We start from the raw sequence: 27,735 nt of genomic DNA, 5'->3' as shown, positions 1-27,735 counted from the left end.
TTCCAGATTCCATATCGGGTGAACGAGTGTGCCCGAGACCAGACCTCCTCTCACTCTTGCGTTCCCTTAGGTGTCCAATTGTAATGGTTAAGGCGATAAGAGAGTCGAGGTCCACCGGCACTTCCCAGTCGGGATAGGCTGTACAAACTCACCACAGATAGTGGAAAAAATTACTGGGTGATTGGGTTTTTTCCAGAGGTGGCACAGAGTCTGAGCTAACTGCCTGATTTGTGCCATAGCCTTTAACTTCTTATCAATATGGGGGCGCTGTTTCCACTTTGTAAAAAATCGTGCCCAAATTAAACTGCCTCGTACTCCATTCTAGATCGTAAAATATGCATATTATTATTACTATTGGATAGAAAACACTCTCAAGTTTCTAAACCGTTTGAATTATATCTGTGAGTAAAACAGAACTCATTTTGCAGCAAACATCCTGAAAGGAAGTGAAAAATCTGAAATCGAGGCTCTGTTTCAGGGCCTGCCTATTCAACTGGCTTTTATTTATCGATATGTATGCACTTCATACGCCTTCCACTAGATGTCAACAGGCAGTGGAAGGTTGAATGGGGTGTCTAGCTTGATCTGAGGCCGAATAACAGCTTTTGGAGTGGCAGGTCCGTTATTTTGTTTGATTTCGACGGCACGCGGGGGACCTCGACATTGTCTTCTGAAGAGCGTTCGGTATACACGGCGAATTGCTCCGGCTCTGATTTTATTTGATACATATGAGAAAAACATAAAGTAGGATTTTTCAACCGAGTTTGATCAGTTTATTCAATGTTTATTGGGAATTTGGGAATTTTTCGTTCCATGCGTCAAGAGCTGATGGACATGTGAGCTCGACATGGCTAGCAAAAGTTGCTAATTCGACAGAAGAAATGGACATTCTAAAACCAAACAATGATTTATTCTGGACCTAGGACTCCTTGCACAACATTCTGATGGAAGAACAGCAAAAGTAAGACAACATTTATGATGTTATTTCGTATTTCTGTGTAATATATTGACTCCTATTCTCCGCCGTGTTGGTGAGCGCTGTCTCACAATAACGCATGCTGTATGTTGTGGTAAAGTTATTTTTAAAAATCTAACACAGCGGTTGCATTAAGAACCAGTGTATCTTTCATTTGCCATACAACAAGTATTTTTATGTAAAGTTTATGAGTTCTTTGGTCAGATTAGGTGAGTGTCCAAAATATCTCCGGACATTCTGGTGAATCGTTGCTACTATTCACAATGTATAACCACGATTTGCAGCTCTAAATATGGACATTTTCAAACAAAACATAAATGTATTGTATAACATGTTATAAGACTTTCATCTGATGAAGTTGTTCAAGGTTAGTGATTAATTTTATCTCTTTTTGTCGGTTTTGTGCAAGCTATTTTGGCGGGGAGTATATTGCGTTGTGTGTTTGGCTACTGTAGTGAGCTAATAGAAATATACACTGCTCAAAATAATAAAGGGAACACTTAAACAACACAATGTAACTCCAAGTCAATCACACTACTGTGAAATCAAACTGTCCACTTAGGAAGCAACACTGATTGACAATAAATTTCACATGCTGTTGTGTAAATGGAATAGACAACAGGTGGACATTATAGGCAATTAGCAAGACACCCCCAATAAAGGAGCGGTTCTGCAGGTGGTGACCACAGACCACTTCTCAGTCCTATGCTTCTTGGCTGATGTTTTGGTCACTTTTGAATGCTGGCGGTGCTTTCACTCTAGTGGTAGCATGAGACGGAGTCTACAACCCACACAAGTGGCTCAGGTAGTGCAGCTCATCCAGGATGGCACATCAATGCGAGCTGTGGCAAGAAGGTTTGCTGTGTCTGTCAGCGTAGTGTCCAGAGCATGGAGGCGCTACCAGGAGACAGGCCAGTACATCAGGAGACGTGGAGGAGGCCGTAGGAGGGCAACAACCCAGCAGCAGGACCGCTACCTCCGCCTTTGTGCAAGAAGGAGCAGAAGGAGCACTGCCAGAGCCCTGCAAAATGACCTCCAGCAGGCCACAAATGTGCATGTGCCTGCTCAAACGGTCAGAAACAGACTCCATGAGGGTGGTATGAGGGCCCGACGTCCACAGGTGGGGGTTGTGCTTACAGCCCAACACCGTGCAGGACGTTTGGCATTTGCCAGAGAACACCAAGATTTGCAAATTCGCCACTGGCGCCCTGTGCTCTTCACAGCTGAAAGCAGGTTCACACTGAGCACATGTGACAGACGTGACAGTCTGGAGACGCTGTGGAGAACGTTCTGCTGCCTGCAACATCCTCCAGCATGACCGGTTTGGCGGTGGGTCAGTCATGGTGTGGGGTGGCATTTCTTTGGGGGGCCGCACAGCCCTCCATGGGCTCGCCAAAGGTAGCCTGACTGCCATTAGTTACCGAGATGAGATCCTCAGACTACTTGTGAGACCATATGCTGGTGCGGTTGGCCCTGGGTTCCTCCTAATGCAAGACAATGCTAGACCTCATGTGGCTGGAGTGTGTCAGTAGTTCCTACAAGAGGAAGGCATTGATGCTATGGACTGGCCCGACCATTCCCCAGACCTGAATCCAATTGAGCAGATCTGGGACATCATGTCTCGCTCCATCCACCAACGCCACGTTGCACCACAGACTGTCCAGGAGTTGGCGGATGCTTTAGTCCAGGTCTGGGAAGAGATCCCTCAGGAGACCATCCGCCACCTCATCAGGAGCATGCCCAGGCGTTGTAGGGAGGTCATACAGGCACGTGGAGGCCACACACACTACTGAGCCTCATTTTTACTTCTTTTAAGGACATTACATCAAAGTTGGATCAGCCTGTAGTGTGGTTTTCCACTTTAATTTTGAGTGTGACTCCAAATCCAGACCTCCATGGGTTGATAAATTTGATTTCCATTGATAATTTTTGTGTGATTTTGTTTTCAGCACATTGAACTATGTAAAGAAAAAAGTATTTAATAAGAATAGTTCATTCATTCAGATCTAGGATGTGTTATTTTAGTGTTCCCGTAATTATTTTATTTTTTTAATCGGGAAATATTGGCTGGATTCACAAGATGTTTATCTTTCATTTGCTGTACACCATGTATTTTTCATAAATATTTTATGATGAGTATTTATATATTTCACGTTGCTCTCTGTAATTTTTCTGGCTGCTTTGGTGGTATTTGTGATGGTGGCTGCAATGTAAAACCAGGATTTGTAGCTATAAATATGCACATTTTCGAACAAAACATAAATGTATTGTATAACATGATGTTATAAGACTCATCTGATGAAGTTGTTCTAGGTTAGTGATTCATTTTATCTCTATTTGTGGGTTTTGTGAAGGCTACCTATGCGGTGGAAACATGGTGAAAATATGCCGTTGTGTGTTTGGCTATTGTGGTTAGCTAATATAAATACATATTGTGTTTTCGCTGTAAAACTTTTTAAAAATCGGAAATGATGGCTGGATTCACAAGATGTTTATCTTTCATTTGCTGTATTGGACTTGTGATTTCATGAAATTTATATTATATGATATCCCTGTCCCTGTCCCGTTAGACTAGGCTATGCTGGTCAGCTTTTTGATGAGGGTGCTCCCGGATCCCGTATGAAGTAAAGGTTAACCCAAGCCGTGGCGTTCCATCAAGGAACTGAGCCCTTTCAAAATGGCCTGTAGCAACTCCTGATGTCTCCCAATGGTGCCTCCCTGCAGGGAGACAGCTTGGTGGAGCTGGTCCAAGTCTGCTGGGTCTGTCATGGCCAGTTCGTACTATCAAGGCACAAGGCGAGACCCAAACGCAGACACAGGAGGCAGATGGTTGAAGTCTTATAACGTTTAATAATCCAAAGGGGTAGACAAGAGAATGGTCGTGGACATGCAAAAAGGTCAATATATATATACCCTGGGGAAAATAAGCGACACCTGGAGGGGGTGGAGACAATCACAAGGACAGGTGAAACAGATAAGGGAGTGACAATATCAATGAACCGAACAGGTATTTTCTTATATTCTTTATAGGATCTACGGACTGAAGCTCAAAGTAAAACCCTGTGGCATCAACCTTTCATTCCCACCTGACAGGTTGTCTGAGTAAGAAGTACAGTTCAGCTCTGTCACTAGATGAAAAGAGACAGGAAATTAGTATGTAGAGAGAAGGACCTAGGTTTATCTGTGATGCTCAGAGGAGCCAGGCTTAAAACCAACCTTGTCATGAGAGGTTATATATATCTCTGAGATATTATGGACGAATTGACAAATTTTATGTAAATCTAAATACTCATACAGTGCACAAACTCCTGTTACAGCACATGCTCAATACTTTCTCATGCGATACCACATTATTGCCTCTCCCCTATAAACCACACATAGGTATTAAGCATGCATGTGTACACACACACACACACACACACACACACACACACACACACACACACACACACACAAATACCCACACTAATTTGTTGAAATCACCTTATCTCAGTAGGGAAAACAAATTATTGTCAAGGAAGAAGAGCACAACAAGCTAAATAGTCATAGATTACAGCATTGGGCGGGCTGACAAACCAATAATGACGAGTTCTCTCCTTCAACCTGTGTGTTTGTTGAGAAAACAGACAATTGGCAAGGCTCAAGGTAGTCAATAGTAGATGTAAACAAGGAGTTGTCGATGAGGGTTTTGAAGATCTTAAAAAGTGATTCATAACACTTTGTAAATAATCAATTACCCACCCACGCCATTATAAAAAACACAAGAGCTTGGCCATGTTATAGAATGCAATATGACATCAGGGATGTCTGGGACCACAAAAGGCACACAGCAGTTCTCTCAGAGGAACATGGAGTGGGCAGAGCACTGCAGAATCAGCGTGTGGGCTTGAATCTAAAGTCATGACAAATGTTGGACACTCAGATATTCACAGAGAGACTCAGACAATGGAGGCACACCATTGAAGAGAGGGCATAGAGCTAAAGAGAGGGGGAGAGGAAGAAAGAAGATAGAGGGTGAAGAAGAAGAGACGCAGAGAGATGGAAAGGGAGTTTGTAGTTATGCAGAAGGTCATAGAGCAAGCAGAGAGCGAGCGCTTGTGTGTGACTGTGAATTGAGTGTGTAGTTCAAAGGAGCCCTCTGTATTTTTCGATGGTGATTAGGAGAGAATGGTGCCAAATTCAATTTGACTTTCAGTGTGTGACAGTTGTCTAGGAGACAACACAATGGGGCTCCCAGGTCCTCTGTGCATTCTTCTCTGGGCTGGCTAATTACGCCCACAATCTCCTTTTATAGACTACTGCGCAATTAAAACTTTATCGATGAATAATCGTTTTGCTGGGACAGGGGATTTAATGACAGAGGATGGAAGGATTAGGGCAAAAAAGTATTTAGTCAGCCACCAATTGTGCAAGTTCTCCCACTTAAAAAGATGAGAGGCCTGTAATTTTCATCATAGGTACACTTCAACCATGACAGACAAAATGAGAGAAAAAAAATCCAGAAAATCACATTGTAGGATTTTTAATGAATTTATTTGCAAATTATGGTGGAAAATAAGTATTTGGTCACCTACAAACAAGCAAGATTTCTGGCTCTCACAGACCTGTAACTTCTTCTTTAAGAGGCTCCTCTGTCCTCCACTCGTTACCTGTATTAATGGCACCTGTTTGAACTTGTTATCAGTATAAAAGACACCTGTCCACAACCTCAAACAGTCACACTCCAAACTCCACTATGGTCAAGACCAAAGAGCTGTCAAAGGAAACCAGAAACAAAATTGTAGACCTGCACCAGGCTGGGAAGACTGAATCTGCAATAGGTAAGCAGCTTGGTTTGAAGAAATCAACTGTGGGAGCAATTATTAGGAAATAGAAGACATACAAGACCACTGATAATCTCCCTCGATCTGGGGCTTCACGCAAGATCTCACCCCGTGGGGTCAAAATGATCACAAGAACGGTGAGCAAAAATCCCAGAACCACACGGGGGGACCTAGTGAATGACCTGCAGAGAGCTGAGACCAAAGTAACAAAGCCTACCATCAGCAAGGGCATTGAAGATGAAACGTGGCTGGGTCTTTCAGCATGACAATGATCCCAAACACACCGCCCGGGCAACGAAGGAGTGGCTTCAAAAGAAGCATTTCAAGGTCCTGGAGTGACCTAGCCAGTCTCCAGATCTCAACCCCACAGAAAATCTTTGGAGGGAGTTGAAAGTCCGTGTTGCCCAGCAACAGCCCCCAAACATCACTGCTCTAGAGGAGATCTGCATGGAGGAATGGGCAGAAATACCAGCAACAGTGTGTGAAAACCTTGTGAAGACTCACAGAAAACGTTTGACCTCTGTCATTGCCAACAAAGGGTATATAACAAAGTATTGAGAAACTTTTGTTATTGACCAAATACTTATTTTCCACCATAATTTGCAAATAAATTCATTAAAAATCCTACAATGTGATTTTCTGGATTTTTTTTCTTCTCATTTTGTCTGTAATAGTTGAAGTGTACCTATGATGAAAATTACAGGCCTCTCTCATCTTTTTAAGTGGGAGAACTTGCACAATTGGTGGCTGATTAAATACTTTTTTGCCCCACTGTATACACACAGTGCCTTCAGAAATATATTCACACCAAGCTCTTATTTTCCACAAGCTCTTAGAGACATACCAAGAAAGGCGCACAGCTGTAAACTCTGCCAAAGGTGTTTAAACAAAGTATTGACTCAGGGATGTGAATATTTATGTGAATTAGATATTCAGGCTGTAACACAACACATTGTGGAATAAGTCAAGGGGTATGAATAATTTCTGAAGATACTGTATACATATGAAGGGTTTGATGAAAAAAAAGCACTTTCTATTTGTATGAATTCTAGCTGTTCTCATGCTTTAAAATGTTTTACTTACTCATTCAAGGGGTTTTCTTTATTTTCTACATTGTAGAATAATAGTGAAGACATCAAAACTATGAAAAAACACATATGGAATCATCTAGTAACCAAAAAAGTGTTTAACAAATCAAAATATATTTGAGATTCTTCAAATAGCAACCCTTTATGACAGCTTTTTATAAACCTTTATTTTACCAGGTAAATTGAATGAGAACACATTCTCATTTACATCCACGACCTGGGGAATAGTTACATGGGAGAGGATGAATGAACCAATTGTAAACTGGGGATGATTAGGTGGCCATGATGGTATGAAGGCAAGATTGGAAATTTAGTCAGGATGCTGGGGTTAACACCCCTACAATAAGTGCCATTGGATCTTTAGTGACCACAGAGTCAGGCCACCCGTTTAACATCCCATCGGAAAGACAGCACCCTACACAGGGCAACATCCCCAATCACTGCCCTGGGTTGCCTCCTACTGGCCCTCTAATACCACTTCCAGCAGCATCTGGTCTCACATCAAAGGACTGACCAGGACCAACCCTGCTAAGCTTCAGAAGCAAGCCAGCAGTAGGATGCAGGGGGGTATGCTGCTGCCTTGATGACAGCTTTGCAAACTCTTGGCATTCTCTCAACCAGCTTCACCTGGAATGCTTTTCCAACAGTCTTGAAGGAGTTCCCACATATGCTGAGCACCTGTTGGCTGCTTTTCCTTCACTCTGCGGTCCGACTCATCCCAAACCATCTCACTTTGGTTGAGGTCGGGGGATTGTGGAGGCCAGGTCCTCTGATGCAGCACTCCATCACTCTCCTTCTTGGTAAAATAGCCCTTACACAGCCTGGAGGTGTGTTGGGTCATTGTCCTGTTAAAAAACAAATGACAGTCTCACTAAGCCCAAACCAGATGGGATGGTGTATCATTGCAGAATGCTGTGGCAGCCATGCTTGTTAAGTGTGCCTTCAATTCTAAATAAATCACAGACTGTGTCACCAGCAAAGCAACCCCACACCATAATTATCAACCCTTATTTTACCAGGTAAGTTGACTGAGAACACATTCTCATTTACAGCAACAACCTGGGGAATAGTTACAGGGGAGAGGATGGGGATGAATGAGCCAATTGGAAGCTGGGGATGATTTGGTGGCCATAATTGTATGGGGGCCAGATTGGGAATTTAGCCAGGACAAGTGTCATGGGATCTTTAGTGACCACAGAAAGTCAGGACACCAGATTAACGTCCCATCCTAAAGACACCTCCTCCTCCGTGCTTTATGGTGAGAAATACATATGCAGAGATCATCCATTCACCCACAACGTGTCTCACAAAGACACAGCGGTTGGAACCAAAAACTCTAATCTGTACTCCATACAAATACAAATTTCCACCGGTCTAAAGTCCATTGCTCATGTTTCTTGGCCCAAGCAAGTCTCTTCTTCTTATTGGTGTCCTTTAGTAGTGGTTTCTTTGCAGCAATTCGACCATGAAGGCCTGATTCACACAGTCTCCTCTGGACAGTTGATGCTGAGATGTGTCTGTTACTTGAACTCTGTGAAGCATTTATTTGGGCTGCAAATTCTGAGGCTGGTATCCTATCCTCTGCAGCAGAAGTAACTCTGGGTCTTTCATTCCTGTGGCGGTCCTCGTGAGAGCCAGTTTCATCATAGCGGTTGATGGTGTTTCGACTGCACTTGAAGAAATGGACTTGATATTTTACCAAATAGGTCTATCTTCTGTATACCACCCCTAACTTGTCACAACACAACTGATTGGCTCAAACGCATTAAGAAGGAAAGAAAATCCACAAATTAACTTTTAACAAGTCACACCTGTTAATTGAAATACATTCCAGGTGACTACCTCATGAAGCTGGTTGAGAAAATGAGTGTGCAAGGTTGTCATCAAGGCAAAGGGTGGCTATTTGAAGAATCACAAATATATTTTGATTTGTTAAACACTTTTTTGGTTACTACATGTGTTATTTCATAATTTGATGTCTTCACTATTATTCTACAATGTAGAAAATAGTAAAAAATTAAGAAAAACCCTTGAATGAGTAGGTAATCTAAAACTTTTGACCCGTAGTGTGTGTGTATATATATTCTAATATATATGTAAAATCAGACCTTCATATATATATATATACATACACATACACACTACCGTTAAAAAGTGTGGGGTCACTTAGACATTTCCTTGTTTTTGAAAGAAAAGCAAATTTTTTTGTCCATTAAAATAACATCAAATACAGTGTAGACATTGTTATTGTTGTAAAAAATGACTTGTAGCTGTAAACGGCAGTTTTTTTTTCATGGAATATCTACATAGTTGTACAGAGGCCCATTGTCAGCAACCATCACTCCTGTGTTCCAATGGCACGTTGTGTTAGTTAATCCAAGTTTATCATTTTTAAAAGGCTAATTGATCATTAGAAAACCCTTTTGCAATTATGTTAGCACAGTTGAAAACTGTTGTTCTGATTAAAGAAGCAAAAAACTGCCTTCTTTAGACTAGTTGAGTATCTGGAGCAAACTGCCTCTAACCGGAATAGAAAGAGGAGTGGGAGGACCCTAGTTTAAGAAACAGACGCCTCACAAGTCCTCAACTGGCAGCATCATTAAATGGTACCCGCAAAACACCAGTCTCAATGTCAACAGTGAAGAGGCAACTCCAGCCATATAGCACTTGGGTGAGTCAACATGGGTGTTACAGTCACCCAAAATCACAATGTTGAAGAGGGCGGGGCATACAGAGGTTAAAACTTCAGAAAACTTAGGAATAAAAGTGTGTGCAAGGCTGTCATCAAGGCAAAGGGTGTCTATTTGAAGAAACTCAAATATAAAATATACTTTGATTTGTTTAACTTTTTTTGGTTACTACATGATTCCATATGTGCAATTTAGTTGTTTTGATGTCTTCACTATTATTCTACAATTTAGAATAGTACAAATTACGTAAAACTCTTGAATGATTGTGTTCTAAAACTTTGGACCGGTAGTAAATATACACCAACCTAGGGTGTTGGGGCAACCACGAGCCAGAACAGCTTCAATGCATCTTGGTATAGCTATTGGAGGAATGCAACACCAATCTTCCACGTAAAATTCTATAATTTGGTATTTTGTTTATTGTGGAGGAAAATGCTGTCACAGGCACCGCTCCAGAATCTCCCATAAGTGTTGGGCTGAGATCTGGTGACTGAGACGGCCATGGCATACAGCTTACGTCATTTTCATGCTCATCAAACAATTCAGTGACCACTCGTGCCCTGTGGATCGGGGCATTGTCATCCTATGTGGGCATAGCTATGGTAGCCAAAATAATGGCCTGCCCAGCATTTTTGACCGTAAGCATGATGGGATGTTGATTGATTAATTAACTCCGCAACCACACCTGCTTTCTATATACTTTGCATCCCTCATTTACTCAAGTGTTTATATTATTCCATTATAACCTGTATGTTTAGAGAGATAGAGAGAGAATCTGATATGAATATACACTCACACAAAGAAAAACACCCACACACACAATCACGTACACACACACACTTTATGAAGAAAACGGTGTAACTGACAAACGGAGGTCTCAGCAGTTATGTCACGCCCTGACCATAGAGCCTTTTTATTCTCTATTTTGGTTAGGTCGGTGTGTGACTAGGGTGGGTGATCTAGTGCATTTATTTCTATGTTGGCCGGGTATGGTTCCCAATCAGAGGCAGTTGTTTATAGGCAGCCATTCCCCCACTGGTTTTTGTGGGATCTTGTTTCTGTGTAGTTGCCTGTTAGCACTGCTTGAGTGTTTTGTTTGCGGTTTATTGTTTTTGTGAGTTTCCTTTATTAAACATGTGGAACCCAAATCACACTGCACGTTGGTCTGAGTATATTTCCAGTTCGTACGACGAGCGTGAAAAGTGAATGGTTTAGCCACTTCATGATTCATCAAATAAAATACTAAACAGTGTAAGAGGGAAAACATGTCACGCCCTGATTTTAGTTATATTTGGTTAGGTCAGGGTGTGACAAGGGTGGTTTGTTAAGTTTTTGTCTTGTCTAGGGTTTTTGTTTATCTATGGGGATTTTGTATGGTCTAGGGGTTTATGGTGGCCTGAATTGGTTCCCAATCAGAGACAGCTGTTTCTCTGTTGTCTTTGATTGGGGAGCCTATTTAGGTTGCCATTTTCCATGTTGGTTTTGTGGGTAGTTGTTTTCTGTTTTGTGTTGCTGCACCTTACATGACTGTTGCGGTTTGTTCCACTTTTGTTTTTGTTTCAGTGTTCAGGTTATAATAAACATCATGAACACGTACTGCGCTTTGGTCTACTCCTTCTTCCTCAGACGAACAGCGTGACAAAACAGCTACTATTTTACAGGTAAAATACTGAGCCATGGTCTTGTTCATAACTCTGGGAAATTAAATCTCCAAATGTCAAGTAAATATTGCATGGACTATTAATAGAATTGTCTGATAGGAAATTGCATAATTGGCCCTTAAAGCAAAAAGGCATTTACAGTAAAATATGTTTTCAATATGTATTTAACCTTTGGTTTCTCTTTGGAGATGGGAAGCATTTATTATTTACAGAATAACATGTATCCTATCAAATTCATAACAATCATTCTCATTATTAACAGAATGAGGTAATCCAGCAATTCAGTTCAACAGGAATGCAATATGAAGCATGCGAATGATAATGGCAATAAATCGATCAGTTATCAATTATTCAATCTACACTGCTCAAAATAATAAAGGGAACACTTAAACAACACAATGTAACTCCAAGTCAATCACACTTCTGTGAAATCAAACTGTCCACTTAGGAAGCAACACTGATTGACAATAAATTTCACATGCTGTTGTGCAAATGGAATAGACAAAAGGTGGAAATTATAGGCAATTAGCAAGACACCCCCAATAAAGGAGTGATTCTGCAGGTGGTGACCACAGACCACTTCTCAGTTCCTATGCTTCCTGGCTGATGTTTTGGTCACTTTTGAATGCTGGCGGTGCTCTCACTCTAGTGGTAGCATGAGACGAAGTCTACAACCCACACAAGTGGCTCAGGTAGTGCAGCTCATCCAGGATGGCACATCAATGCGAGCTGTGGCAAGAAGGTTTGCTGTGTCTGTCAGCGTAGTGTCCAGAGCATGGAGGCGCTACCAGGAGACAGGCCAGTACATCAGGAGACGTGGAGGAGGCCGTAGGAGGGCAACAACCCAGCAGCAGGACCTCTACCCCCCCCTTTGAGCAGGAGGAGCACTGCCAGAGCCCTGCAAAAATGACCTCCAGCAGGCCATAAATGTGCATGTGTCAGCATATGGTCTCACAAGGGCTCTGAGGATCTCATCTCGGTACCTAAAGGCAGTCAGGCTACCTCTGGCGAGCACATGGAGGGCTGTGCGGCCCCACAAAGAAATGCCACCCCACACCATGACTGACCCACCGCCAAACCGGTCATGCTGGAGGATGTTGCAGGCAGCAGAACGTTCTCCACGGCGTCTCCAGACTCTGTCACGTCTGTCACATGTGCTCATGTGCTCAGTGTGAACCTGCTTTTATCTGTGAAGAGCACAGGGCGCCAGTGGCGAATTTGCCAATCTTGGTGTTCTCTGGCAAATGCCAAACGTCCTGCACGGTGTTGGGCTGTAAGCACAACCCCCACCTGTGGATGTCGGGCCCTCATACCACCCTCATGGAGTCTGTTTCTGACCGTTTGAGCAGACACATGCAAATTTGTGGCCTGCTGGAGGTCATTTTGCAGGGCTCTGGCAGTGCTCCTCCTGCTTAAAGGCGGAGGTAGCGGGCCTGCTGCTGGGTTGTTGCCCTCCTACGGCCTCCTCCACGTCTCCTGATGTACTGGCCTGTCTCCTGGTAGTGCCTCCATGCTCTGGACACTACGCTGAGAGACACAGCAAACCTTCTTGCCACAGCTCGCATTGATGTGCCATCCTGGATGACCTGCACTACCTGAGCCACTTGTGTGGGTTGTAGACTTCGTCTCATGCTACCACTAGAGTGAGAGCACCGCCAGCATTCAAAAGTGACCAAAACATCAGCCAGGAAGCATAGGAACTGAGAAGTGGTCTGTGGTCACCACCTGCAGAATCGCTCCTTTATTGGGGGTGTCTTGCTAATTTCCTATAATTTCCACCTTTTGTCTATTCCATTTGCACAACAGCATGTGGAATTTATTGTCAATCAGTGTTGCTTCCTAAGTGGACAGTTTGATTTCACAGAAGTGTGATTGACTTGGAGTTACATTGTGTTGTTTAAGTGTTCCCTTTATTTTTTTGAGCAGTGCATAATCTCAATCAGTTTGATATCAGGAATGATCAATTTAGCAAATAATTACGTTTCATATTTCATCCTTCCAGGTTTGTCTTCATATGTACATGTAATTTCGTTACATTTTAGCCATATATCAATGGCATAATTGGCCTGTGATGATCTGTAGGGCCGTGATCATTGTCCATTGACATAACACAATAGGTTTGATGCGTGCACTCCGTGGTAATAACTATAAGCAGTAACTGATGGCTCGCTCTCCCAATCGCAACAGATGAAAGATAACAGATTTATGTTGATTTGTGGATGCACAAAATGTCTGGATTAGACAAAGTTGCGAAAGAGAAAGCAGTGAGGTCGGGTGGTGATTTCCTCCTTTTAATGAGTTAAGATCTGTCTGACATTTCCACTTGACCTTATTAAAGCGCTCTGGCCCAGCTGCTCAAGTGACCATGAATTAAAGAGAGATTCCACCAACTCCATGGGCCTTTTCTACAATGAACATGAAGCAGCTGAAACAGATACATTTTTCAATCAATCAAGTTTATTTTATATAGCCCTTCGTACATCAGCTAATGTCTCGAAGTGCTGTACAGAGACCCAGCCTAAAACCCCAAACAGCTAGAATGCAGGTGTAGAAGCACGGTGGCTAGGAAAAACTCCCTAGAAAGGCCAAAACCTAGGAAGAAACCTAGAGAGGAACCAGGCTATGAGGGGTGGCCAGTCCTCTTCTGGCTGTGCCGGGTGGAGATTATAACAGAACTATGCCAAGATGTTCAAAAATGTTCATAAGTGACAAGCATGGTCAAATAATAATCATGAATAATATTCAGTTGGCTTTTCATAGCCGATCATTAAGAGTTGAAAAACAACAGGTCTGGGACAGGTGGCGGTTCCATAACCGCAGGCAGAACAGCAGCAAGGCCAGGTGGACTGGGGACAGCAAGGAGCCACCACGCCCGGCAGTCCCGACGTATGGTCCCAGGGCTCAGGTCCTCCGAGAGAAAGAAAGAGAGAAGGAGAAAATTAGAGAGAGCCAAAATGTTCATAAATGACAAGCATGGTCAAATAATAATCAGGAATAAATCTGTTGGCTTTTCATAGCCGATCATTAAGAGTTGAAAACAGCAGGTCTGGGACAGGTAGGGGTTCCGTAACTGCAGGCAGAACCGTTGAAACTGGAATAGCAGCAAGGCTAGGCGGACTGGGGGCAGCAGGGAGTCGTCATGCCCGGTAGTCCTGACGTATGGTCCTAGGGCTCAGGTTCTCAGAGAGAGAAAGAAAGAGAGAACGAGAGAATTAGAGAAAGCATACTTAAATTCACACAGGACACTGGATAAGACAGGAGAAGTACTCCAGGTATAACCAACTGACCCTAGCCCCCCGACACAAACTACTGCAGCATAAATACTGGAGGCTGAGACAGGAGCGGTCAGGAGACACTGTTTCAATGTTTGCTTAAACTGTTGTTTCACCTACTGTACTCTATTTCTGTAAAGCATCCTTGGGTTTGAGAAAGGCACCATAAGTATATGTATATAGCTATAAAACATTGTTTTTCCATAGATATTTCTGCAGTGAGAGAATGATAAAGCCAGGTGTTCTGTCATGTGAAAATCATGTGAAAAAAAAGATGGTTTTCAGACACATGAACACGTGTGAAAAATACTAATTTCACAAGTCAGACACGTGGCTTTCAGACACAGGAGTCCTAAAATTCTAAATCAAATAGCTAAATTATCCTTTGCATGACCATCTTAAAACAATTCCATATGTTAGCTTAGTAGTCTCACGTTGCCATACCTCCAAACTGACGTCGCTGTCACCCTTCCCTTGGAGGTCTGGATCATTTTGTATTGCAAAAACAGTTTGAATGGTCCGCTCTGCCTCCCATTTTGAGTGGATGTAACATTTCAAAAAGGCATTTACAGTAAAATATGTATTTAACCCTTGGTTTCTCTTTGGAGATGGGAAGCATTTATTATTTACAGAATAACATGTATCCTATCAAATTCATAACAATCATTCTCATTATTAACAGAATGAGGTAATCCAGCAATTCAGTTCAACAGGAATGCAATATGAAGCATGCGAACGATAATGGCAATAAATCGATCAGTTATCAATTATTCAATCTATAATCTCAATCAGTTTGATATCAGGATTGATCAATTTAGCAAATAATTACGTTTCATATTTCATCCTTCCAGATTTGTCTTCATATGTACATGTAATTTCGTTACATTTTAGCCATATATCAATGGCATAATTGGCCTGTGATGATCTGTAGGGCCGTGATCATTGTCCATTGACATAACACAATAGGTTTGATGCGTGCACTCCGTGGTAATAACTATAAACAGTAACTGATGGCCCGCTCTCCCAATCGCAACAGATGAAAGATAACAGATTTATGTTGATTTATGAAGAACCCTCTCTCCCACATGCCCATTGACTCTACGTGTTATGTTCGTCAATGTTTTCATACCAGGAAGGACACATTTTGCAGAGAGTTGTTCCGTATGCTAATTTGCAACGTTTGCCGAAAATTGAAAAAAAACCTGGAGGAAAAACGTGCTGGAGGAAAAACGTGCTACTGCAGTGTATCTCCTCCTCATGGACTGGACCAGATTTGCCAGTTCTCGCTGTGAGATGTTACTCCACTCTTCCACCAAGGCACCTGCAAGTTCCTGGACATTTCTGGGGGGAACGGCCCTAGCCCTCACCCTCCGATCCAACAGGTCCCAGCCGTGCTCAATGGGATTGAAATCCGGGCTCTTCGCTGGCCATGGCAGAACACTGACATTCCTGTCTCTGCAGGAAATCACACACAGAACGAGCAGTATGGCTGGTGGCATAGTCATGCTGGAGGGTCATGTCAGGATGAGCCTGCAGGAAGGGTACCACATGAGGGAGGAGGATGTCTTCCCTGTAACACACAGCGTTGAGATTGCCTGCAATGACAACAAGCTCAGTCCGATGATGCTGTGACACACAGCCCCAGACCATGACGGACCCTCCACCTCCAAATCGATCCTGCTCCAGAGTACAGGCTTTGGTGTAACACTCATTTCTTCAACTATAAACGCGAATCCGACCATCACCCCTGGTGAGGCAAAACCGCGACTCGTCAGCGAAGAGCACTTTTTGCCAGTCCTGTCTGGTCCAGCAACAGTGGGTTTGTGCCCATAGGCGATTGTTGCCGGTGATGTCTAGTGGGGACCTGCCTTACAACAGGCCTACAAGCCCTCAGTCCAGCCTCTCTCAGCCTATTGCGGACAGTCTGACCACTGATGGAGGGATTGTGTGTTCCTGGTGTAACTCAGGCAGTTGTTGTTGCCATCCTGTACCTGTCCCGCAGGTGTGATGATTGGATGTACCAATCCTGTGCAGGTGTTGTTACATGTGGTCTGCCACTGCGAGGACGATCAGCTGTCCGTCCTGTCTCCCGGTAGCGCTGTCTTAGGCATCTCACAGTACGGACATTGCAATTTATTGCCCTGGCCACATCTGCAGTCCTCATGCCTCCTTGCAGCATGCCTAAGGCACGTACACTCAGATGAGCAGGGACCCTGGGCATCTTTCTTTTGGTGTTTTTCAGAGTCAGTAGAAAGGCCTCTTTAGTGTCCTAAGTTTTCATAACTGGGACCTTAATTGCCTACCATCTGTAAGCTGTTATTGTCTTAACGACCGTTCCACAGGTGCATGTTCATTAATTGTTTATGGTTCATTGAACAAGCATAGGAAACGGTGTTTAAACCCTTTACAATGAAGCTCTGTGAAGTTATTTGGATTTTTACGAATTATTTTTTAAAGACAGGGTCCTGAAAAAGGGACGTTCATTTTTTTTACTGAGTTTAGTAAGAGAGAGAGGTGCTGTTTATTTCACTTGGATGCTTTCTCCGGTGAGATAGTTTCAGCCACTTGCTAATTGGAAAGATGTTGGGTACTCAGATTGTCCTCTGCCTGGGGCCTCCAAATCCACGTCTGACCCGGGGTGTCATGTTGCTGGAATGAATGTGCCAACACTTGCAACTGGAATGAATGCAACTAAAGCAATGGCCAGAGTAACATAAATGAAGAGAGGGAAATTCCAGGAAAGAGGAAGGCGTTTTATCCCAAAAAATCTTTCAATTAATTATTTCCTTGCATTATGTGACCCGATTCAGGAAACTAGGCGTATGTCGCAAGTCACAACTTCACAGGACAGCCGTTTGAACATAAACAATATTTTTTCATCAATGTGTTTTTTTGGGGCAGAAATGCCTTCTTGAACATGTGAACTTTCATGTGCCTTAATAACAAACTCGTATGCCATCTGTAAATACGAATAAAATGGTTAATTTGCAAGCCTAGTTGATTAAGCCACAGAAAAAGTGAGCAACCTTCCCACTAGCCATGATTGGCTGAGATAATGAGTGGGCTGGACATGCCAAGAGGAGTTCGGATTGGTTTGCCATAGATACTCGTCAGTCTGTGTTGGTAATCCTGTCGAACGCGGCGTAAACATTGTAATATTGTGTAGTGAAGCTGCATAAGTGTGGTTCTCCACTTTCTGGAGGATCAAGTTTTGAAATCAGTGGAATTAGAGTATGATAACTAAAGAGATGGCAGGAACACCTGTCTCCAGTTACATCGTCAAACAAAGGGAATGGCATTCCTGACAAGGAATAAAATAGTAAAATAGTCTAGCGTTAGCTAGCTAACATATTTTCAGATATTACACATTTTATAATTTTGACGAAAGTGGTTTCATTTCAAGCTAAAGTGTATTGTTAGCTAGCTAGCTAAATTTAGCTGGCTAGCTGACATTGTTCATTTCGCAGAGCCCTGTGCTGTTCTATTTAGAGCCTAATGTTAGCTAGCTAACATTGAACATGGTTGGTTAGCTCCCAGCAGTGAGGCATTGTTGGCGCTGTTTATTGTTTAACTAGTTAACATTGGCTGACTGGCTCATTAGCTAATGTTACGTGATGTGTGTACACTACATGTTGAATATGGTCGGTGTCAGTAAATGTCTGCAAAAAAGCTTCATGAAATTTTTGCCAGGAGGGCTGGTTAGGCTGTTTTCATGTTATCCAGAGGTAAACAAATCATCGGCCAGAGTGTCAAGTGTGCGCTTCGAGAGCGAAGCGAGATGGGTGTGACTTAAGCTTTGGGTGAGGGTGTGAACAATGCTGAATGGGTGTAGACAAAGAAGATCGCTTCACTAGATAGCAAAACATTCAAAGGCGATTTTCTCAAAAGTGATTTTACAAGTTGATCAACTTTCAAAGCAAAATTACTTTCCCATTGTTCCTCAAATGCAGTGTATGATTTACCATTTTGTAGCTCTGAGTCTCTACTTTTATATAATGTAAAAAACACCAATTCAATATTTGCTACATAAGATCGAATCCAGGTGGTGAGTCACGTATTTTGTTTTGCTATCAAAACTTTTGGGTTTTATGTTTTGCTTTCAATATCACTATTTTTGTTTGCAATACTAAGAATGTTGTTTTCGACTTAAGAAGTTTTGCTTGATATTAATGGCACAAAAGTAAATCACTCAATAACAGTATTACTCTATGACACAATTTCTCCCCACCACAGTTTCAGTAAAAAGCTTTAGGATGGGGCTGGAGAAATGCAACCACTCTCAAATCCATAGACTATGCTATGGATGCAAGGATTGACCATCCATGACATACAAATTGTAGTTTTACCCATGTTTTAACCTTTTCACATGTGAGTTCCAAATATCTCTAAAGGTCGCTCCAGCGTGAGTTGTTTTATGTACGTGATGTCAGAATGCACTCAACAGGACATTTAACACGCGCTGCCTGCTAATTATTTATAGGCTATGTTTCAACTTGTCAAATTCGAATTATTTTCGAACAACAGTTTGAATTGAGGTGTGTTCCGCCTCATTAATTCACATAGAAGTGGCCCATTTCAGTGTTGTGGACAATTTATGTTGGAGGCTTGACTGAGCCGGACAAGCTTCTCTCTCCGAGGAGAGCACAAGCACTTCCCAAGTGTTTCCTAAGATCAAGTATGCAGACATTTGCGCAGTCTTGCACGAACTGGCACATTTTCTGGTTGCTGCTCTCATTGCCTTTATTATTTTCTGTACATCGTGTTGTCGTTTCTCCTGTAACATACAGGAGGTTGGTGGCACCTTAACTTGTTTTTAAACCACTACACAAATGTCTTGTTAACGAACTATAGTTTTGGCAAGTCGGTTCGGACATCTAATTTGTGCATGACACAAGTCATTTTTTCCAACAATTGTTTACAGACAGATTATTTCACTTATAATTCACTGTATCACAATTCCAGACAGTCAGAAGTGTACATACATTAAGTTGACAGTGCCTTTAACCTGTTAAAGCTGGGGGCGCTGTTGTCACTATTTATGGTAATCGTGTAATTTTTGAAACGGCTTCCTACAAAATTCTTGATCGTACAATATGCATATTATTATTATTATTGGATAGAAAACAGTCTATAGTTTCTATAGGAGTTGAAATTTTGTCTCTAAGTGGAACAGAACCCATTCTACAGCAATTTCCCTGACATGGAGTCAGATTTCAGAAATTTTGGCCACTGTTCTGGAGTCAGTTTTAAGGCCAATGTTATTCCTATGAGTATACGGACACTGCTTACGTCTTCCCCTGGATGCCTTTACGTGATGACGATTTGAATGGGGTCGATTTGCGCAATCACAGGCACTATAAATTAAAAAACCCTGTAGCTAGGAACTCTTTTCCAGCTGCGTCATGTGCGTGGAGGACACCGACCCGCACTTGTTCCAAGCATTAGTGTTGGAAGTAATCTTTCTCCGGTCATGTTAAGACTCGTTATAGGAGTTAAAAACATCATAAGGTAGTTAATTTAAAGCGTTTTATAGCAATTTATATCCGTTTAGTGCGATTTTGGGACATTTATTTCTGAGACGCTGTGAATCTATGGGCACGCTTCCAGTTCATCCCGAACGCAGTTGGCATTTCCACATGGCAAGAGGACAGCTTTCCACCAAAAGACGATTAGACCCAAGAAAGGATCCTTTGCCCAAGATACTGATGGAAGAACAGCTCAAAGTAGGACATTTTTATTATGATAAATCGTGTTTCTGTCAAAAAATGTTAGTGGCTTAGGACGCCATGTTTTTTGACGTAGCTTCGCTTGGCGCAAACTGTATTGAAAAGTAAGGATAATTTAAAAAATGTAATTCCGCGATTGTATTAAGAATTAAATTGTCTATCAATCGCTGTCCACCCTATATTTTTTAGTCACGTTTATGAGTATTTATGTATACGAGTAGATCACTGTCTAATATGGCGCACGGACATTTTCTCACCAGCTGGGCTACATTTCCCATTGTCTAACCATGATTTTGGTGGCTAAATATGCACATTTTCGAACGAACTGTATATGTATGTTGTAATGCGATGTTACAGGGGTGTCATCTGAAGAATTCTGAGAAGGTTAGTGAAAAAAATAATATATTTTGGCGATGTTTACGTTATCGCTCTCTTTGGCTAGAATCAATGCTGGGGTAATGTTTGCACATGTGCTATGTTAATATAACGATTTATTGTGTTTTCGCTGTAAGACACTTAGAAAATCTGAAATATTGTCTGTATTCACAGGATCTGTTTCTTTCGATTAGTGTATGCTGTGTATTTTTACGAAATGTTTGATGATTAGTAGTTAGGTAAACACGTTGCTCATTGTAATTATTCTAGTCCATTTGTGACGGTGGGTGCAATTGTAACCTATGCCATCTACCTGAAATATGCACTTTTTTCTAACAAAACCTATCCCATATCATAAATATGTTATCAGACTGTCATCTGATGAGTTCTTTTCTTGGTTAGGGGCTATAAATATCTTAGTTTAGCCGAATTGGTGATAGCTACTGGTGTTGGTGGACAAATAAAAGATGGTGGATTATGCTAATGTGTTTTTAGGTAATAGATTTACATATTGTGTCTTCCCTGTAAAACATTTTAAAAATCAGAAATGATGGCTGGATTCACAAGATGTGTATCTTTCATCTGGTGTCTTACACTTGTGATTTGGTTTTTCAGTGGGGGGGGGGGGGGGACACCCCCCCCCCCCCCACCCCCACTAGCGGCACACCCCCCCCCCCCACCCCCACTGAAAAGGCAGAGCCGCGAAATTCAAAAAAAATATTTTTTTAAAATATTTAACTTTCACACATTAAAGTCCAATACAGCTAATGAAAGACACAGATCTTGTGAATCCAGTCAACATGTCCGATTTTTAAAATGTTTTACAGGGAAGACACAATATGTAAAGATGTACATCTATTACCTAAAAACACATTAGCATAATCCACCATCTTTTATTTGTCCACCAACACCAGTAGCCATCACCAATTCGGCTAAACTAAGATATTTATAGCCCCTAACCAACAAAAAAACTCATTAGATGACAGTCTGATAACATATTTATGGTATGGGATAGGTTTTGTTAGAAAAAAGTGCATATTTCAGGTAGATGGCATAGGTTACAATTGCACCCACCGTCACAAATGGACTAGAAAAACTACATTGAGCAACGTGTTTACCTACTTACTAATCATCAAACATTTCGTAAAAATACACAGCATACACGAATCGAAAGAAACAGATCCTGTGAATACAGACAATATTTCAGATTTTCTAAGTGTCTTACAGCGAAAACACAATAAATCGTTATATTAGCATAGCACATAGCACATAGCAGCCCAGCATTGATTCTAGCCAAAGTGGGCGATAACGTCAACATCGCCAAAAATATATTAATTTTTTCACTAACCTTCTCAGAATTCTTCAGATGACACTCCTGTAACATCATATTACACAATCCATATAGAGTTTGATCGAAAATGTTTATATTTAGCCACCAAAATCATGGTTAGACAATGTGAAATGGAGCTCAGCTGGTCAGAAAAAGTCCTTGCGCCACTTAGACAGTGATCTACTCTTATACATAAATACTCATAAACGTGACTAAAAAATATAGGGTGGACAGGGATTGATAGACAATTTAATTCTTAATACAATTGCGGAATTACATTTTTTAATTTATCCTTACTTTTCAATACAGTTTGCGCCAAGCGAAGCTACGTCAGAAAACATGGCGTCCTAAGCCACTAAAATGTTTCGACAGAAACACGATTTATCATAATAAAAATGTCCTACTTTGAGCTGTTCTTCCATCAGTATCTTGGGCAAAGGATCCTTTCTTGGGAGTAATCGTCTTTTGGTGGAAAGCTGTCCTCTTGCCATGTGGAAATGCCAACTGCGTTCGGGATGAACTGAAAAGCGTGCCCAGCTATTCACATCGTTTCAAAAATAAATGTCCCAAAATCCAACTAAACGGATATAAATTGCTATAAAACGCTTTAAATTAACTACCTTATGATGTTTTTAACTCCTATAACGAGTGAAAAGATGACCGGAGAAATATAACAGGCTAAACTAACGCTTGGAACCAGAGCGGGTCGGTGTCGTCCACGCGCGTTACGCACCAAGAAAAGACTTGCTAGCTACAGGGTTTTTTAATTTATAGGGCCTGTGAATGCGCAATCGACCCCATTGGAATCGTCATCACGTAAAGGCATCCAGGGGAAGACGTAAGAAGTGTCCGTATAGTCATAGCAATAACAGTGCCCTTTTAACTGACTTCAGAACAGTGGCCAACATTTCTGAAATCTGACTCCATGTCAGGGAAATTGCTGTAGAATGGGCTCTGTTCCATTTAGAGACAAAATTTCAACTCCTATAGAAACTATAGACTGTTTTCTATCCAATAATAATAATAATATGCATATTGTACGATCAAGGATTTTGTGGGAAGCCGTTTCAAAAATTACCCAATTAGCATAAATAGTCTCAACAGCGCCCCCATCCTCAACAGGTTAAACAGCTTGGAAAATTCCAGAAAATGATGGCATGGCTTTAGAAGCTTCTGATAATTTGAGTCAATTGGAGGTGTACCTGTGGATGTATTTCAAGGCCTACCTTCAAACTCAGTGCCTCTTTGCTTGACATCATGGGAAAATCAAAAGAAATCAGCCAAGACCTCAGAAAAGATTGTAGACCTCCACAAGTCTAGTTCATCCTTGAGAGCTTTTTCCAAACGACTGAAGGTACCATGTTCATCTCCACAAACAATAGTACGCCAGTATAAACACCATGGGACAACGCAGCCATGATAGCGCTCAGAAAGGAGACACATTCTGACTCAGAGATGAACGTACTTTGGTGCGAAAAGGATCAAATCAATCCCAGACAACAGCAAAGGACCTTGTAAAGATGCTGGAGGAAACAGGTACAATAGTATCTATATCCACAGTGAAACGAGTCCTACATTGACATAACCTGAAAGGCCACTCAGCAAGGAAGCCACTGCTCCAAAACCGCCATTAAAAAAAAGCCAGACTACGGTTTGCAACTGCACATAGGGACAAAGATCGTACTTTTTGGAGAAATGTCCTCTGGTCTGATGAAACAAAAAATAGAACTGTTTGGCCATAATGACCATCATTGTGTTTGGAGGAAAAAGGGGGATGCTTGCAAGCTGAATAACACCATCCCAACCGTGAAGCACGGGGGTGGCAGCATCATGTTGGGGTGCTTTGCTGCAGGAGGGACTGGTGCACTTCACAAAATAGATGGCATCATGATGAAAGAAAGTTATGGAGATATATTGAAGCAACATCTCAAGACATCAGTCAGGAAGTTAAAGCTTGGTCACAAATGGTTCTTCAAAATGGACAATGACCCCAAGCATACTTCCAAAGTTGTGGCAAAATGGCTTAAGGACAACAAAGTCAAGGTATTGGAGTGGCCATCACAAAGCCCTGACCTCAATCCTATATAAAATTTGTGGGCAGAACTGAAAAAGTGTGTGCGAGCAAGGAGACCTACAAACCTGACCAAGTTACACCAGCTCTGTCAGGAGGAATGGTCCAAAATTCACCCAACTTATTGTGGGACGCTTGTGGAAGGCTACCCGAAACGTTTGACCCAAGTTAAACTTTTTAAAGGCAATACTACCAAATACTAATTGAGTGTATGTATACTTCTAACCCTCTGGCAATGTGATGAAATAAAAATAATTTGAAATAAATCATCCTACTATTATTCTGACATTTCACATTCTTAAAATAATGTGGTGATGCTAACTGACTAAAAACAGGGAATTTTTACTAGGATTACAGTTTTTTACGATTGCTTACACACTAAAATTTAACTTTTCCCACAATTTCCCACAATCTTTAAACAATGGCTTTTTTCTGGCCACTCTTCCGTAAACCCCAGCTCTGTGGAGTGTACGGCTTAAAGTGGTTCTATGGACAGATACTTCAATCTCTGCTGTGGAGCATTGCAGCTCCTTCAGGGTTATCTTTGGTCTCTTTGATTAATGCCTGGTCCGTGAGTTTTGGTGGGCGGCTCTCTTGGCAGGTTTGTTGTGGTGCCATATTCTTTCCATTTTTTAATAATGGATTTAATGGTGCTCTGTGGGAGGTTCAAAGTTTTTGATATTTTTTTTAACCCAACCTTGATCTGTACTTCTCCACAACATTGTCCCTGACTTGTTTGGAGAGCTCCTTGGTCTTCATAGTGCCCCTTGCTTAGTGGTGTTGCAGACGCCGGGGGCCTTTCAGAACAGGTGTAATGGTACTGAGATCATGTGACAGATCATGTGACACTTAGATTGCGCACAGATTTTATTTAACCTCTAATTCCTCCCAAACCCGGATCCGGGAGCACCCCCATCAGTAAAAAAGCTGACTAGCATAGCCTAGCATAGCGTCACAAGTAAATACTAGCATCTAAATATCATTAAATCACAAGTGTAAGACACCAGATGAAAGATACACATCTTGTGAATCCAGCCATCATTTCTGATTTTTAAAATGTTTTACAGGGAAGACACAATATGTAAATCTATTAGCTAACCACGTTAGCAAAAGACACCACTTTTTTTACTCCACCATTTTTTTACTGCATCAGTAGCTATCACGAATTCGACCAAATAAAGATATAAATAGCCACTAACCAAGAAACAACTTCATCAGATGACAGTCTGATAACATATGTTTTGTTAGAAAAATGTGCATATTTCAGGTATAAATCATGGTGGCTGCAATGGTAAACTATCACAACTCTCACCAAAGCAACTAGAATAACTACAGAGACCATCGTGTATTACCTAAATACTCGTCATAAAACATTTATGAAAAATACACAGCGTACAGCAAATGAAAGACAAAGATCTTGTGAATCCAGCCAATATTTCAGATGTTTTAAGTGTTTTACAGCGAAAACACAATATAGCGTTATATTAGATTACCACAATAGCAAACCACACAACAGCATTGATTCAAGCCAAAAATAGCGATGAGGTATAAACCACCAAAATATATTAATTTTTTCACTGACCTGCTCAGAATTCTTCAGATGACAGTCCTATAACATCATATTACACAATATATATAGAGTTTGTTCGAAAATGTGCATATTTAGCGGCACAAATCGTGGTTATACAATGAGAAAAGTAGCCAAGCTGCCAAGAAAATGTCGGGAGAAATCTTGGGAGAGGCACCTATTCTAATCGATAAATAATCATAAACTTGACAAAAAAATACAGGTTGGACAGCAAATGAAAGATAAATTAGTTCTTAATGCAATCGCTGTGTTACATTTTTAAAATTAACGTTACTACAATATACAGCGTGCGTTAAAGCGAGGCTGCACTGAAATTAATGGCGGCTTATGCATTTTACATTTTTCAACAGAACAACGAATTAACAGCATAAATAGTTCTTACTTTTTGATGAACTCCCATCAGAATCTTGGGAAAGGTGTCCTTTGTCCAAAAGAATCGTTGCTCAGTTGTAGAATGTCGTCTTCAACGTTGCAATTAGCAGTAAACATTAGCATGTGAGCCAGAGATACCCAACTCCCTAGAACGCCACAAAAATAAATACCCGAAAATCGCAATATACTGACAAACTGATATAATTCGGTTTAAAATAACAACATTATGATGTCTTTATCGAATAAAAACACAGCCGGAATTATCTAAGAGCTATAACCGGAGCTTCTAGTACGATATGCCAAGCTCCTTCCTGCGTCAGAGCGAAGAGGGCAAAGACCGGACCTTTCCTTCCCAAGCCATTTATAACCTTTCAGATCTGCCTAGAGACTCCATTTCAAGTCTCACTATTCGCTGACATCCAGGGGAAGGCGTATGCAGTGCATCTCAACCAATAGAAGACAGGCAGATTTATAAACAGATCTCAGAACAGCTTGCAGAATTATGCATTCTCACATCCACATAGGAAAATTGCTCTAAGTCCAGTTCTGTTTCACTCATAGATATAATTCAAACGGTTTTAGAAACTAGAGTGTTTTCTATCCAATAGTAATAATAATATGCATATTGTACGAGCAAGAATTGAGTACGAGGCAGTTTAATTTGGGAACGAAATTATTACAGTGCTGACAGCACCCCCTATTGACAAGAAGTTAACTAATTATGTCACTTCTGAAGGTAATTGGTTGCACCTGATCTAATTTAGGGGCTTCATAGCTAAGGGGGTGAATACATATGTACGCACCACTTTTCCGTTTAAATTATTTTAGACATTTTTGAAATATTTGACTATATTGTATATGTCTATTACATGAAATCCAAATAAAAATCAATTTAAATTACAGGTTGTAATGCTACAAAATAGTAAAAATGCCAAGGGGGATGAATACTTTTGCAAGGCACTGTAGTTACAGCAGGCCAAGGTGAGAGAGTCAGACACACACACATGCAACAACATCACTCACACTTACTTACGGTATAGGAGTTCTTGCTTCTGTGGAACAGGCGGATGGGGCACCAGCCTCTTCCTGAATCCTCATCACGATGGCTGCAGAAGCTGGCGTCCTTGGGATATGTTGCACCCTCTGGTTTTGAGGTCTTACCAATGCGTTGCCCAGGTCCTCGAGAAAGAGCCGTCTCTTCTGGAGCTTCCCTCTGTTCCAATCTGGGTTCAACGCCATCCAGATGACAAATGCTTTGTACGCCGAGATGTCCAAGATGTTGAAGCTAGTTTGTCTCTTTGCTGCCGAGCTGGGCTTATGTCTCAGTTATCGAAGCTAATAATCCTGGAAATAATGTGTAAGTTTTCCAGAGACATTGTTGCATGGAAAAGTTCTCTGCCAGTTTTTGCATCCCACAGGGATTCCGTGGATTCCCCATTGGATCTGAAAACACGAGCAAGTTAAACAACACCAAAGTGTGCATGCATGCTCTTTAACCGATCGCTGCCCGCACGTGCCCGCCCGTCCAGCATCACTACTCTGGAAGGTTCTGACTTAGAATATGTGGACAACTACAAATACCTAGGTGTCTGGTAAGACTGTAAAAATTTAATCTAAAATCTGCTTCCTATTTCACAACAAAGAATCCTTCCCTCATGCTGCCAAACATACCCTCGTAAAACTGACCATCCTACCGATCCTCGACTTCGGCGATGTCATTTACAAAATAGCCTCCAACACTCTATAAATTGGATGCAGTCTAT

The sequence above is a fragment of the Salvelinus fontinalis genome, chromosome 5 (assembly GCF_029448725.1).
Source record: "Salvelinus fontinalis isolate EN_2023a chromosome 5, ASM2944872v1, whole genome shotgun sequence".
Lineage (NCBI taxonomy): Eukaryota > Metazoa > Chordata > Actinopteri > Salmoniformes > Salmonidae > Salvelinus > Salvelinus fontinalis.
This window is presented reverse-complemented; position numbering follows the sequence as displayed.